Genomic DNA, 15604 nt, shown 5'->3' on the forward strand with positions numbered 1-15604 from the left:
CTGTTCTTTTCTTTCTTTCTTTCTTTCTTTTTTTAATCTGAAAAGAGTCTTTCATGGGCTGCTGCATAGTGTGGGGTTGTCAAGGCAACAGCCTCCCTCATAAGAAGGGAGGGGCCCGACTGGAAACCACAGTTACAACTGGTGCTGGGATGTCCCATGAGGAGGCTGGTGCTGTTGAAAAACTTTACAAACACAGTTTTTAAAAGTTCTTCATAGCATATGCTCATAATGTATAGGCTATAATATTTTAGATTTTAAAGTTTACTTACAGTGGCAAGAAAAAGTATGTGAAGCCTTTGGGAGAACACAGTTTCCTGCATTAACTTGTCATAAAATGTGATCTGATCTTCATCTAAGTCACAAGAGCAGACAAACACAATGTGCTTAAGCTAATATCACATAACCAGTTGTAATATTTTGTGCCTTCATTCAACGCACCCATTAAACATTCACAGTGCTGGTGGAAGAATTAAGTGAACCCTTGGGTTTAATAACTGGTTGAACCTCTTTTAGCTCCAATAACCTCAAACAAGCAATTTGTGTAGCTGCGCATCAAACCGGCACAATGTTCAGTAGGAGTCATGGACCATCCTTACTATCAAGCTTTCTCAGCTCAGCCGTGTTCACGATGTCTGAGCATCTCTACTGGGTGAAGGTCTGGACTCTGACTGGGTCATAGATTCAGTTCCATGTTTAGGGTCATTGTCCTGCTGCACCACCCAACTTCTCCCGAGCTTCAGCAGGTGGACATGATCCTGTAAGATAAACTTGGGAATTCATTTTCCCCTTGAGCTATCCAGGCCCAGAGGCGGTAAAGCCTCAAATCATGATGCTCCCTCCACTGTGCTTCACTTGTGGGATGATGTTTTCATGTTGCAGTGCCCTTTTTACACCATACATAGTGCTGCATGTTCTTCCTGAACAATTCAACCTTATTTTCCTCAGCCCATAGAACATTTTCCCAGTAGTGTTGTGGAGAGTCAAGCTGCTCTTTGACAAACTTCAGGTGTGCCGTGATGTCTTTTTTTTGTGTTTTTTTGGAGAGCAGCAGTCTTCTTCTGCGGTGCCAATGACAGGACATCGTGCTCCATGCAACCAAACACCATGATTTGTGTCTGGAAGACTCATGAACAGAGATGTTAACCAGCTCCAATGATTCCTTTAAGCCTTTAGCTGTTACTCTGAGATTCTTTGTTGTTTGCATTACTGATCATTCTGCGTTTCGCCTTTGGACTCATCTCAGCCGGACACCCACTTCTAGGGAGATTAGTCACAGAACTAAATCATCTCCATTTATAGGCAGTTTGTCTGACTGTGGACTCTTGAATATCTAAACTCTTTGAGATTTGTTTGCAACCCTCCTCCAGTTTTTCTTGATTTTAATTCTTCTGAGATGAGGCACGGCTCACATCAGCAGATGTGTCTTGTGAACAGAAAACTCAATGTATCCTTACATCAGGAAGATTTTACCAGATATAAAACATATTTCTGTTTTAGTACTTTTACTCAGGATTCTTCTACCTGTCTATTTTTGTGCTTCATTCTTCTGCTATAAAACTTCACATCCCCTTTGTGGGAACAAAATGCGTCTAATTTCCTGTTGTAGGAATACATTTTATTTTATAAACCAACCTATACAGTTCTTAACAGGAGACAGTGTAAAGATCCCTTAAAAATGTAATTTGAAAATTAATCAAAATTATGAAAGTGCATCACTTTGTAGGCGTTTAGTCGCTAAAGGACATCAGATTCCAGGTAATTCTATTATTTGCTCATATTTCCTTCACTCAGTGCGCCACACACACACGTAGAGGAAAATAGAAATAAAGCATGGATACAGAGACTATTTTTACACGTATATGTAATATTGATGAAGTTTTTTTTTTTTTTCCCCGGACTGGATTAGCTCGAACTGCATCCGGCTGCGGTTGCCTGTCCCTTTTATTGTCGGCGGATCCCTTTGATAAATGAGGTGGAAGTGAGTAGAAGCGGCTCCCAGTCCAGCCGTGGGTGGTTCGTGCAGAGCAGAGAGCACCAGAGAGGCAGAGCAGTTTAGCAGTCGGGGAAAAGTCCGTGAGGATCACCGCCCGTCACCTGACAACATCCCCATGCGTCAGCGTGGTTGTGACGCCGGCGGATAGGATAACCTTTAGGTGAGTGAAACGGAACACACCGCATGTCCTTCACTGGGAAACATTAGCAGGGATTTAATTGAATGTCCGCACTCGGTTTGATGTCAGACTTGGACTGACACATAAAACAGAAGAAGCTTTAAGATGCAGAATTAGATTTGTATTTCTATATAAAATTGCGCACGCATCCAATCATTTAAAGTGCAAGTGTCCAGGCGGTCCTGGCGTTGCTGCCTGCGTCCTCATGGTATGTTAATTTCTGAATGTGCACCACTCCACTCATCCATCTACAGCAGGTCTGCTCCTAAGACAGACCTGCAGCAGGATCATGTTTGTGTCGGCGTCTTAAATCTGTAGAAACTTGAATGAACCTCTACCTGCTGATGCACTTGCTGAGTAGAGTCGAACGGGATCTCGTGGATTACATGGCAGTGGGGTTTTATGTTTTTCTGAACATAGTTTCAACAGAGTTTCAATTGCGCAGACTCAAATTTAGTCAATATTGAGGTTTGCTTTCGGGAAGGGTTCATCTCCCAGGTTGCTTGTGAAAACATAGACATTTTGAATGCGTTTAAAGCCTCCTGCTCCTGTGTGTTTTCCTTGTTTTAAAGAAGCAATATTTATTTTTTAGGGATTATTCAGTTATTTTAAGTTGGACGTGTAAGTGTGTGCACTTAGATTTAATGCTAAATCTGAACTGAGCTTTTCACAGCACATATTCTGCCTTGCTAAACACATGCTGTAGCCCTATACCTAATAACTGAATGAATTGCTGCATTGCATTGCACTGCAATAATTACTGGAATGGAGGAATCATATTTGTGCTTGGTTCCACCTGTGTGTGATGTGACAAGTCAAAATGTGAGTCAGGGTCGTCAGGAAACAATAAAAAAGTGCTTTGATGCTAGAAAAGTTCATTAAAAACATAAAGGGCAAGACTGGCGACAGAGAAGATAAGAAAAAAAGGCGATATTCATGAAGTAAAAACATCAGTCAAATCTAAAATATAAAAAGACAACATAACAGGGGAGTCTTTACTTAGCGTGTAACAACTGTGGCAGTTTACGTTGTGTTAGTGGCACATCTGGAAGTAATGAGTCACTCAAGTGACGTCACTTGAGTCACGATCAGTTGAGTTTTAAGGCTACGAGTTTGAAAATGAAAAAATAATCTCAAGGTGTGGAGTTAGAAAGAAGTGAATTTATCAGACCTCTATAACCCGCTGCTAATCTCTCTTTAAGGCTAGCAGCTATGAGCATAACAAACCCAAATCTAAGGCTTGATGTCTTGGCGGTAAAGTTGCATTGTGGGTAATTTAGGCACCAGGTTTTCACCACAGAAGGAAGAAACAATGTCTCCGCAATATCATCTACTGCAGCAACAATTTTGATCCTTTTTTTTGTAAACTGTCCAACAATGTCATAGAAGAGTGATGCTAAATTACTAAAATACTCCAGTACTTTGACATTTGGTGGTCGGCTTGTTGGCTGTCTGTCTGGGGGTTGACGTCAGTTTGGTCCCTGCGGGCAGACTGGTCCAGATATGGTTGAGGAGCGGGGCAGGTGGTGATGACTCCAGGTAATTCCACAGTTGTCTTATTTCAATTATATTTTGTTGGCAGGCCGATGTGGTGAGTGCTAGCCACAGGTACATTCAGGCGTCAACTCTTATTTTAGAGTTGGAGGGAGTGTAACTTCTGGACTGCTGGAGAGTTGTGTGCAGTCAGAGAGGCTAAGCTCACTGCTGGATGCTAAGTTACAGTACAGCTGCCTGTTGTTAAACTGCAGTGTCTTGTTTTCTATTATTTTCTGTTATTTATAAGTAACGAGTAGCCTAATGTACTGTAACACTACTTTTTCTGCTGAGTACTTAATGTGATTCCTTTTTCAATGAGTAATGTCTAATGAGTAATTGGTTACAGTTTTCAAGTAATATGCCCGACGCTGTGTATCTATATACCTGGTTGAGAAATAGTTACTTGGCATAACTTGTAAAACAACAACATTTCATTTTTACATTTCTGTTTGTGTATGGTTTAAACAAACAAGATATAAGATGTTTTTTTTCTACTAAATGTATTGCCAGGCTAGCTTTTTCCATCATGCTCATTCTTATTTCTAAGCTAAGCAACTCCAGGCAGGGAGATAGTGAATAAGTGTATTTCCCAAAATGCTGAACTATTACTTTAACCAGTTTTTTATCCATTTTTTTTTGTCAGTTATTGTGACATTAGAGCTGTGATTGTGGGAACCAGAGGTAGAGAGTGGTGCAGTAAATGCTGCAGAACTCTCCCAGCACTGCAGTGCACTGACTGTGCTGCAGCTGTGGTGGCACTGCAACTGTGGGAGTTTTCTCCTGCTCATCAAGAAACAAACTGAGACGACTCGGTGCACTGAAGGAGTTGAGTGTTCACTTAAACTCACCGTTACATACAGTTGTTGGTTGGCATGTCACAATGCATTACACGCCATTCATCCATGCTGCTCAGTAAAGTGCAAACTCACCGCTGGTTGATTGAACATATATAGTGAGCTACAAATGTGCAATGTTATGCAACCTGTACACCGGCTTTACAAAAAAAAGTTTTACCATCTTATATTTTCAAAGATTTTGAAACACCTGTCTGTAACTGTGGCCGGCAAAATTTAATCAGGACTTCTCTGACAGTCAACAAAATCTAAACCTTATAAGCTCCACAAATGTTCTTCTGACAGAAATGTGTCTTCACATGTTTCCAAGTATCACGTTTTGAAATTCATACTCCTCATTGATCAGATTTTGTATCAGTACCAAAACTCAGGCATCATGTTGGTGCTAGTATTGAAAATTTAAAAGCGATACTCAGTCTTAGCAAGGATTTATTGCAGGACTGTTCTTTTGGATTCAAAGATTCAAAGCTTTAATGTGTAATGCACAGAAGTTATATGCTCTTCTTATATCTTCTTGTTTTCTCTGCTGAATGCCATCCATACCAAAGAAATACTTTAAGTTAGAAAGTTAGAGTACTAATAAGTTTTAATGAGAGTCCATTGTATGGCAGTAATGCACTTTTGTAAGGTAAAATGTAAATATTCATCCATTATATCATAAATAGTAGGTATTCATAAAGGGCCACTTACTTAACATCTACTGAACACTTTGTAATGTAACTCTATCTCCAGCACTTTGCTAATTTTTATTTTTTTTATGTGTTTGAACAATATGGAGACAATCAGCATTTGATCACACCAATAAAGACTGACCAATCAACACTGGCATGTTTTCCCCTGCCAGTGTTGACTGGTGTTGATATCGATGGTTTTCTGGTCCAGTGACTGAAGGCCCTGAAGGCTTACTGTTCAGAAGTGCTGCACTGTGACACTGTGACCTCCAGGGATCAATGAGCTCTGCTGGTTCTCCTCCGCAGCAACGCAGCATCTGTCTGGTTACTGCTAACTGATTGGCACTGGACATCAGCCGGCTTAGTGACTCTTAACCAAGTAACAGCTCGGAGCGTCTGAGTGTAAAGGATCTGAAGAGGTCACAGTGTGTCTGTGTGTGAAGGAGCATAACAAGACACACTGTAGGACTGGGAACTCTATCAATGAGTCTGCTATTATTCCATGTGTACTCTAGAGTCATTGTGATAAATTAGTGCACAGAACAATAATATAATGTAAACAGTATAGCTGCACTAATTATTTTAATTCTCCATTAGTCTGATTAATCTGTTCATTATTGTTAAAATGTGCTTGTTTTGTCCAATCAACAGGTCAAATCCAAAATATGAAACACAGAAAAGCAGCAACTCCTCACATTTTAGAGGCTGGAACCAACAAATGTTTTGCATTTGTGTTTGATGGCTTTGATTACTGTTGTTGATTAATTAGTTGTCAGTGTAATTCTGGGACAGAGTTCAGGGTTACAGGCTTCTAATAAATCATTTTTAAGAATAACTTGATAGGACTGGGTTGCACTTTAGTGTTTAGTGGAATTTCCCTGAAATTTGTCTTGCATCTACAATTTTCTGTTCCACATATATAATGACATTTAACAAAACAACGCAATATTGTTATTGTTAAACAGCTGCATTGTATTAGGTTTTATTGTGTGGCCCCTGGCCTCCTGGAAACCCAATGTCTCATTTAACAATCTGGACTGAAGGAGTTTGTAATCTTTTGAATTCAATCCATTAGACTCTGAATCTTCAAAAGCTAGTTTCCCCACAATAAAACACGAGAGGGCTCTGATGTAATACAACCACAACATCCTTTTGTATATGCAGTTTGAAAACTTGATGCAAGTGTTTGATCCGCCATCTCTGAGCATGTTTGTAGCAGCCAAGATAATCTAGCTCTAAAATGAGAGACAGCTGTGATATATTTCAAAACACTAAGGCAACAGCTAATTATTCGGTTATCTGCTGATTCTTTTCTCGATTAAACAGGTAATCGTTTGGTCAATAAAACATCAGACAATGATGAAAAATGTCAATCACAATATCCCAGAGTTCGAGGTGACATAATCATGTCTCGTTTTGTCTGACCAAGTGTCCAAATGATATTCAGTGCACTATGATTTTAAGTTTTCTGATGTAAATGATTCTAAAAACATCTAGTTAATTCTCCTTCAATCAACTTATTGGCTTATTGCATATCACTCTTTACTATATTTTGGTGAAAAACAAAAACATATTTCTGTTTGCTCCAAATGACCTGGTCTCCTAATAAAATAAATACATTTTACCTTGCTGCAAATCCAATCCATGTTTATAGGGAGTAACTTGTTGAATCAGTGTGTGTTATGTAGAGGTCACGGTGGACCTCAGCACCCCCCCCCTTCCCCTGTGCTCACTGTTTTAGCTCTGTCTGTGAGAACAGACTATCACACTATCAGTATGTAAAGTGTATGTCATGCTCCAACCAGCAGGGGATATCAGCATTGCACAAAAGAAACATCACCCACCTAAATTTAAACACGAGCATAAAAATGGACTCGTACCCAGTCACCGGTTGGTAGTGTAGCCTAAACGATTCCAGACTTTTCTATGTAAATGAAAGGAAATGTGTAATATACAATGCAGTTGTCCATAAATGTCATTTTTGATGTTTCAGCTCAGTGATTTCATTTGAGACTAATGCAGAGTGAAAAAACAAACACAAAAACCCCAGGTAGGTCCTAGCAAGCAGTCACTGTGTACACAATGAGTGTCTTTACATTTCAGATTATTCTGTGCTTGATCGCTTTCCGTTCCTTTGCATCTAGGTCAAGCGAATTGTCTTTGTTTTCTTTACTCGAGGGAGGCAATAGTTCAAGTAGCCCTGACAATGTGGTATTGTTGTTGTGCTTTTCTGGGTTCAGAGCCTCATTTTCTGCGCAGTTTGCCACAGTTTAATTATTGGACTCCCTTTAATTATCCTCTGACACACAGTCAAGCTGGTACTTTGTCAGCCTTCTGTCATGAGCCATCTCACGTTTACTCCTCAAATATTTTATCTTTATTTCTTAACCAGCTGTTCATGTGCCTTTACACACTCCCTGTGATCAAAGTGGCATTTTTCTTTGTTTGGCTGACCACTGGATCTTCAAGAGGTTTCCTCAGCTGGTTTCCTTTTACTTGGTTCCACCAATGACACAGTCACATTAAATAACACTAAGATGAAAAGTAATCCATTTTCCATATAGAGCTCTTCTCTGTGCTGTAACTAATGCAGTTAAGTAGGGGTGGATGTACAGGGGGGAAACAGATGCATTTGGATAATTACTACAAACATTGTTTGCAGCCTGCAAATATGATTAAAGCTTTCAAGAGATGGGGAAACTCTCTGGGGGCATATATGTCTGTGTTATGTAGTGGAGGTGTGTGTGTAGGGAAGTGTGTGTGTGGGTGTGTACAGCCTGTAAGGACAGTATGAGTGATTTAGTTGTTATGGAACAGCCAACGTTTTTCTGCCAAGATGGAAATATTAAATATGTGGTAACAATAACGGGAAGGCTGCCCTTTTGTCAGTGAGTGTCAGAACAGGATGGTGATTTTATTCTCATGTGCTGAGATACAACTGAGATCCATAGAATTTCCATATAGAGACACTGATATAAACACAGCAGACACAGTCAGAGGATGACCAGGGTTTTTACGATTTGATTGAGATTATATATATAGTTAAGTGTCATGAAAATATTGTTTTGGTGTCAGAACCCAAACTCTGGCATTGTTTCAGCAATAGTATCCATTATTTTCAGACCATACCCAGCAAGAGTTTGATAAACAAAAGTTGTTTTTATCAGAACACAAAACAAATGAGAGAGCTAGTTCCGTATTTCGGCCTTCATCCTGGTGATTTGTGGGTAAACTTGATCTCTTCTTTCTGTTGCTCCTGAGTCTTTGGTTCTGTTGCATCATTAGTCTCATTAGTTTACCAGCTTTGCTTCAGTGCTCCCATGTCTTCACAAAAATGATGTCATTCCAGCTTATTACAGAGAAAGGTAGAGCTCATGCACACTTGGGGCCTTTCTGGGAAATGGAGATAAAAAATTGTGCATATGGGGAAAGAGTTCAGCTTTATGCACCTGGTTAAAGGTATTTTATTGTTCAGTAAAAGATAAAGGGTATGTAGCATTCAGCAGACAGTAATCTGTTGTACCAGGGTCACTTCTTGGACAAATAAAATAATTTGTTTCCCTTTCTCTTCTCTTTCTGTTGCCCGTCCTCCGTCTCTCCTTATCTTCCTCTCCTCCATGCTCGTCAAGCCTCTGGGACTCTTGCCCTCACTGGGGTTAAAGAGCAGCACAAGCCTTAAGCCCAGCCCCATGCCGGCCTCACTAAAACCCTCTGATTGGTCCGTGCTTTCCCTCTACACCACCGGCAGGCCCTCCCCCCTCCATCTCCGCTCACCCAGTGGCACCCTGTCAGTCTGTTTGGATTATTGTAACAGCAGCTCAGGCCTCTCACATGCGTTCCCCTCTCTGCCCACTGCACACACTACACTTATATCAGAGATGAGAAGGATTAGGTGACAGAGAGCAGTGTTGTTTTCACCCCCAAAGAAGAGAGAGGCCAGGAGAGAAGCCATGGAGTTGAAGTAAGTGGGATGTTTGGGATTTAAAGATGGAGAGGAGGGTTGGAAAGAGTGAGTAAGAGATGGAAAAATGAGAAGTGGAAAGAAAATAGGATATGTATATGATTAAATGAAGGGAGACGCTGTACCAGTGTTGATTTGGGAAAGTCCTTTTGCAGAGTACAGTCTTGAAACTTCTTTTGTGCGTCGGCCTACTTGGCGTCTGTAACAGGAAAAGGTTATTATTAAAAGATGCTTCTGAAATTCCAGGTTGTCACCCTGGAGGTCTTGTGAGGAGATACTAGAAATACAGGTTGCGGCTGCTCAGGTGTTCACGTTGTTTTTATTCTCAGGAAATTGTGCTTTCAGGAGTTTTTTTGTGCAGGAGCATACACCGTATACTCCCAAGAGAATATTTACTTGACTCTCATTTCCTTTTCCTGTTTGTCATGCTCACTGGCTACAGTTCATCTGTCCTGAAGAATAGCAGGTGCAGTGCACGATATGTTCATGTGCTGTTTGTGGAGAAAGTGAAGTTTATTTATATCGCCTGAAGTTTGTCTGCATGTCTCTTACAGCCTGTACAACATACAACACCCTTTATACTTAGATATTGATTAACCAATTAACATTCCATCGTTTAAAACATAATCTATACAAATGTGTCACATTTGCTGCTGATGTGACTTTGTTTAGTGCCATGCAGATGATTAAGGCTCAAGTAAATGAAAAACTAGAAGTGTTTACTTCTGTTACTGTTTTACTGGAGAGGTGTGTTTTGTCTGGACACTGAGTCCCAGTGTTTTAGCCTCACTGGATTCTGGCTGACAGATGTGCAGCATGGACAGTTTCCAGTGGCCTTACGCCGGCACATCTGTAGACCTTAATTTATACTCAGTAGTTGACATACACACACAAACTCACACAGACTCAGACACAGCATTGTCTTATCTTTTGTCACCAGATACATGGTTGGCAGATATACAGCCAAGTGACACAAGGACACGAGGTTTCCTTATTCACTCAGAGCACAGCCTTTTCTTCAGAAACATGTAAATGGGATCAGACAAACCTTTAGAGAACGTGAACTGTGCACAACTCTCAGAAGAAATCATTATTAATTGCAAAAAATCCCTTTACACTGGCTGAAAAAAACCTCCAAATGGCATCTGCTGCAACATTACTTGTTGTTTTTAGGTTTAAGCAATTCATCGATTCTTTCACCAGTGTGTTTTTTTTCTCCAAAAATGCTGCTGGTGGTTTTAGAAGAGGGGGTGGGTGGATGTGGCGGGGATGTTGAGGCTGAAGGCGTGCTCTGCTGCTGTAATCTCTCATCATCCTGGACCCAGTGGATGCTTTAGATTAACACGAGAGTGGGGCTTGGGTCATCCTCTGCAGCTATAAAAGCATGTGACTCCACCAAAACAGAAACTGAAGGGGTCATGTAAAGGTGTGATTTTAATAATTGTGCAGCAGTGTCCTGAAGCTGCTTCATATCAGTATGTTTTTGTTTGTTTGTTTGCAGTGTTGATGTATTGGTGCGGTTACCAGGGTCACTATGGGCATAAACCTTATAGTCCGACCATCTGGTTGTAGGTGCTGACAGGATTTAAAATACAATAAATGCTGAAAACAAACAAACTGAATCTGTCACCTCACATAAACAGCAGTTCCAATAATAATACCGTGTAGTGTTTGGTCCTCTCCTGATTATGGTGGTTTTAGACATAATGAACATGTACGAGCTGTTGCCTGGTAGCTAAGTGGGTGGCCATTTGTATCCTTTTTACCAGCAACAGTCATCACGGTGATGTAGGCCATGATCAATGCTGCTGCCAGGTAAAGCTGTCAGGTCCTTTTTAGTGTTTTGTCAGGCTGATGTGACTGTGATCGGGCTGGATCTGGTTCCAGCGAATGACTGAAACAGTAATTTTAGTCTTATCTCATGGCCCCAGAATGGATGGTGGGCAGCCGAGTGACGCATTCACATGGGGGTTCCTCATTCACTTAGAGTGCAGGCGTCCTCTCCAGAACATGAAAAATGAGATCAGACAAAACACTTTGTGAGAGCTACATGAGAGCATCGATACCACTCTCATGTCGGCTGACTAAGAGAGGAGCCGGAGCCAAGAGGTGATTAATGGCGCATTATACAACCGACATGCAAAGGGCTTGTCAGATGGTTGGACTGGGGTTGGGGGGGGTCACAGCGGTCATTTCTGTAACTTTCCAAAACCGACCATTAGACATTCACACCCACTACAACCTACAATTGGCTGACTACGCCTTAATGAGAAAGTACGCCCAGCTACTCTCTCTCAGTTTTCTTCTTCTGTTTGTTACACAAATATTTGTGGCACCTGATTGCAGGACTATGAATGTCTGAATATGTGCACCATTTTTCCCATATTATACAATATTGTGTCTGAATTCAATTCTATTTTATTTGTATAGCGCCAAATCATAATATACATTATCTCAAGGCACTTTACAGGGTAAGGTCAAGACCTTACTTTATTATAGAGAAAAACCCAACAATTCCCATAAAGAGCAAACACTTGGCGGAACAGGGCTCAGGTTAGGTGGCTGCCTGCCTCGACCGGTTGGGTTGACAGCCACTTTTACACTCAGCCACGTGCCCTTAGCATAGCTTAACATAAAGACTAGAAGCAGAGGAAAACAGCACTTTGCTACCCCTAAAACCATAAATTATTTTACATCACTGTTTGTACACACATTAGACATAACATGAGCAAGTCTTAGAGGTGCTGATAAGCAGGTTGCTGAACTTCAGAAAGCTTGTTGTTTACCCTGTTTCTGGTCTTTATGCTAAGGCAGGGCAATGGCCCCCTGGCCTCAGCTCTATACTTAACAGAGAGACATACTATATTAATAATTATTTAAGTCATGGCAAGGAGGGACAAAGGACAAAATATTATTTATTCTAATAGGGTAAATAAGAGTATCTGTTTACTGCGATTAAGATAATGAAGATAATAAAATTGCTGATGCAAAATAAAGTGGCTGTGCATGAAACAAGCAGCAATAAACTGTCCTGTGACTCTGCTCTGAGACCAGCATGGAGGCATAGCACTAGACCTGCATGTGACTGGACTCTTGGACTTCTGACCTGACAAACCAATGAGTCTTGTATAATAAAACATCATAAAACATTAAATAATGTGCAGGTGAAGTGAGACAAGCCAGCTGGTCTCAATCAGTGCTGTGAGGTTCATACATCTCCCTGTGTATATTCACCTGTTTGTCTTCACGCTGCTCGTGTACATTTTGAAAGTGGTCATTGTGACTGAGCAGTGTCATCATTGTGCAGGGTGACACAGCATTTTGTCCTGGTGTGTTTAGAAACATAGAGAGAAGATAAAAACAGCTGAGGTCAGTGCTCTGGAAAGAGCTGTGGGATGGACGGCAGAGGGAAACCCAGAGCAGCACACAGCCACTGCAGCCACTGTGCGAACCAAAACCTTAAATTATACCTAAGAGAACGGCATGAAAACCTGTTTCTTATTCATACTGGTGAGTGGAAATGAGCTGGTTTAACATTACAGCTTGGCCTAGAATATCATCATACAATGGTTTAAGTTCAGCTGTGGTTGAAGTTGTTTTTATGAATTGGCGGATGGGTTGAGAGGGCAGCAAGCCCTGTTTTTGTCCCTGTTACAGCTCTGAAGTGAGGTGGGTTAGCAGCCTTTTGCTGTGTTATGTTAGCCTTTGAAGTGTCTGAATGCATCATGGGTGATGATATGGTCACAAACTGTGAGGCAACTAGAACAGGTTAAGGGATGTGTTTACTCCTCAGTGTGTGAATGTGTGTGTTTATGTGTTTGTCCCCTCGAGCTATTAGTGTCTCTACTTTCTGTTGGCTATCGCACAGACCCTCCAGTGATGTAATGGTCAGACCGGCTCCTTTGAAGCTGAGGGATACTAAAGCCCCAGCCTCTAATTATTTTTAGAATATTTATATTCATAATTGAAGAGTTCAGCCTGCAGATGAAAATCAGGTTTGTTTTCTCAGAGGAAAATATAGGCCTCTGCTGTGTTTACGGAGTCGACTGATGTAGCCTTTAACAGCATCATGTTACTGATGTTCACATTGAAAGGCCCATCTGTCAGTGTGGAAGTCAGGGCAGGTTCCAGTCCTGTGGGGCTGACACTTTAGTTGACATTCACATCGCAGACTGTGCCTCTTAACAAAGCAGAAACAAAGCAATGAAGAGGTGTGTTGTTTGTCGTGGAAACTGGTGGCTGGAAGGATGTGAAGTTTGCATTATCCAAATTGACGGAAGCCTCTGTAGCCAATCATTAAAAGCACCCCGTGGGGTTTTTGATTACTAGTTGCGCTATGGAGCGATGATGCTGTTTGTTTTCAATGGTCGGTGTTTGTTTATAAGAGAACCTTCAAAGCATAAGGCTGGTAATATGCTGTATTTTTATGTTGTCAACAAATTCCAGTAAAAGGCCAAAACCAACGATGAATTGATCCTACAAATATGTACTGTCTGTGTAGCCAAAGCCTCTGTGCCATAGACCTTCACTGTTGTGCAAAAACTATTAAAACGCTCACTGTTGCACTGGCTGACATGTGCTTTTATTAAAAACCAACATGGGCACTGAAATTTATTTTGATTTGATCCAAAGTACACTGTTCTGCTGTCCTACAAACTCACTAATGATGTGTATTAATGTGTATTATTCCACTGCTGAAAATAGTCCCCAATAAGTGCACTATTTTCCCCAGTTTGAGAAACATTTAATTAAAAGCAACAGGAGTTTAAGGGAATTTCTTTGCCTTTTTTTTAAAATGAAATAATATATTTTTAGTCTGCTTTTAGATTTGCATCTTTAATAGGGAACCAATGGTCTTGTGGTTGAGTGTCAAAGACAAGAAAGGGAAATTGGAAAGTGTTGAGACACAGACTAACACATGGTTGGTTTTGTTGACGTTAAATAATTTATAACAGCCTCATCCTTTAGGGTATTGAATCTAAGATGAAACTTTGGAAATTGATTGTGTCATTTGTCTGCATGTTGGTGTGACTCCCACACAATCAACAATTTGGCCAGTGTGTTCATCTCCTCTCTTTTCTCCAGAGCTACATTGGCTTCTCTTTGTTCTGTGTCCCACTCCTCTGACTGACTCAGAGCCGGCTGAGTTTGGCAGAAGCTGAGATGAGATCACTGGAACAGCCTTGGAGCTGCCAGGCATAATGAAGTGTGTGAAAAAGCTCTGTCAAGTTCAATTGATGTTATTTTTTAAATGGAATGATAGAAGTGGTAGGATTCAGGATCCCCCTGTGGTATTTTTAACTGTTATTTTTAGATAGATTGAGGACAGTGAAACTAGAAAAATAAGGTCAAACTTTCTATTTAATGACATTATTTTATGATGTCAAGATTCAGATATGTGTCAAGAAATATTCCTTGGTGTGACCTTGTCACTAATGGAGGATGTAATCTACAACTGTGGAAATACCCTTTGCAATGTTTGTTCAGTATCATCTTTCCTCAAACAGACTGATGTTGATCTTGAACTGAATTCAAAGTAGGCATGTTGTCATTTGAAGATATTTCAAACAAAACTACATTTATTTCATTGTTTGTCTAACTAATGAAGTTTTCACTAATGCCCTTTCTTCCCATCAAAGGTAGAATTTTTTTTTTAAATGGTCTACATGATATGTTTAATCCTTCAAACACGATTCTTTATACAAACAACACTTCATTTGTTCAGCCTGACGTTGTGTTTACGTGAACTGATTTCTTTTGGAGAGTGAAGGTCATTTTGTCCTGGTTTCCCTTTAACCAGTGAGAAGTAATAGACATCATTTTCCCAGTTTTGAGGTGAGTTGTGGGGGCAGTCGTTAGAAGCAATTGATCAAAGGAATATTATCACTATAATTTCTGTTCTAGCATCGGCTAGCATAGCTGCTTCAAGCTGGTCCATGCTTGTCACCATGTCCTGTCATTAGTTTTCAGGAATCTATCTGGGTAGCTATACAGGAAAATGAGTCTTTATATTCCTCCCACGGAGATGCGACTGGTCGACTGTTTGTCCAGACACCGGACCTGTTGGAATCACTAAACAAATGTGACATGTGAGGTCTGGGACCAGGCTAAAGACAACAAACTGACAGGACTGATTTCCATGACGGTGCATGGAATCACGCACAGAGAGTCTTTTAATGTGATCATTTGGTCGACTACACCCTGTGTCAACTCCACCACATACATACTGTGCGTACATATCAGTGTGCTGCCGTGATGCAAAAATAGTAGCTTTATCCAAAAGGTGACTGAGGTCAGTGTTTCACTGTTGTCTGAAGGACAAAGGTTCTCTTCATGGTTTGGACGATCTATTCCTACAAACACAGAAAGCTTTGTAGAGTTTAGGTTATCACACGGACAGCGGTGCGGGCG

The 15604-nt window shown here is 40.7% G+C and overlaps 1 protein-coding gene across 8 annotated transcripts in view; it reads left to right on the forward strand.

Moving 5' to 3' along the window:
• trim2a (tripartite motif containing 2a) overlaps positions 1–15604 on the forward strand; it is a 34256-nt gene that overhangs the window by 3182 nt on the left and 15470 nt on the right. For 2 of the 8 annotated variants that reach the window (XM_071505717.1, XM_071505724.1), the window contains exon 1: positions 9028–9193. The exons of 1 other annotated variant lie outside the window; for it this stretch is intronic. The gene's annotated coding sequence lies outside the window, so the exon portion shown is untranslated. Of the gene's footprint in view, positions 1–1988; positions 2154–2263; positions 2380–9027; positions 9194–12568; positions 12704–15604 lie in introns of those variants that run through there. 5 more of the 8 variants (XM_071505725.1, XM_071505719.1, XM_071505720.1 and 2 more) reach the window with 5 other exon arrangements.

This window comes from Trachinotus anak, unplaced genomic scaffold, assembly GCF_046630095.1.
Source record: "Trachinotus anak isolate AG129_WGS33_773 ecotype Australia unplaced genomic scaffold, CSIRO_AGI_Tana_v1 ptg000019l, whole genome shotgun sequence".
NCBI classification, from domain to species: domain Eukaryota; kingdom Metazoa; phylum Chordata; class Actinopteri; order Carangiformes; family Carangidae; genus Trachinotus; species Trachinotus anak.